The 835-nt window shown below is 36.9% G+C and overlaps 1 pseudogene across 1 annotated transcript; it reads left to right on the forward strand.

Moving 5' to 3' along the window:
* LOC308428898 (PCNA-associated factor-like) lies at positions 1-331 on the forward strand (annotated as a pseudogene). Its single transcript has one exon. The product of its transcript is annotated as a PCNA-associated factor-like (transcript).
* The last annotated feature ends 504 nt before the right edge of the window (positions 332-835 follow it).

Genomic DNA, 835 nt, shown 5'->3' on the forward strand with positions numbered 1-835 from the left:
ATGGTACAGACCAAACAAACCATGTCCCAGGATTCTACAGGAAAGTGGTGGCTTCTCAAGCCCCTCAGAAGGTGCTAGGCTCCTTTAGCTTTGTCACCAATTCTTCCTCAAGTTTGTCAAGAGAAGCTGAAAATAAGTATGCTTGAGGGAACCTAGTCTCGTGCCCCCAACTCCCAAGTAGCAAAAAGGCATCGGGGAATTTTTAATGTCTCTTAAAGATTCTAAAACAGAGAACCAGATTCTCAAAGAAGCAGGAAGCAGTGGCTTAGGAAAAGCACAGAGAAAAGCGTGCACTTGGCAACCTGATCACAGAGATGATGAAAACGAATAGAACTTACTCACTCGAGTGTTGTCTTCAGTTTACTTACATATTCTAGGATGTAAATTTGGATGAATGAGTTTGTCCCATTGGATTGTTGAATAGGCATTTAATTGAATTAAAAAAAAAAGAGGCTAAAATTTAGCCATTCAAAAGAAACCAGCTATAAAAGTGGAGAATTTTTATAATTTGTAAGTTTGAATTGCATACTGAATTTATGTCATCTGCTCCTTTTACCTGCTAAGCTTCTTCCTAAAATCAACATTACATGATGCTCTAATTACTAATCTACTGTCTTTGCTTAGATTTTTGTACTGACACCATTTTATGGGCACTTATTATGGAAATAGTGACAGACTGTTACGGCGGGTTTGTGTTAAAATTTTGACTTAGTCTTTTTTTTAACATTAAAAAATTAAATATAAAAAGAGAGATAAAAAATTCTTAATGAGGGGCTGGAAAGATGGCTCAGCAGTTAAGAGCACTGACTGTTCTTCCAGAGGTCCTGAGTTCAAT

Source organism: Micromys minutus (genome assembly GCF_963924665.1).
Source record: "Micromys minutus genome assembly, chromosome: 13".
NCBI classification, from domain to species: domain Eukaryota; kingdom Metazoa; phylum Chordata; class Mammalia; order Rodentia; family Muridae; genus Micromys; species Micromys minutus.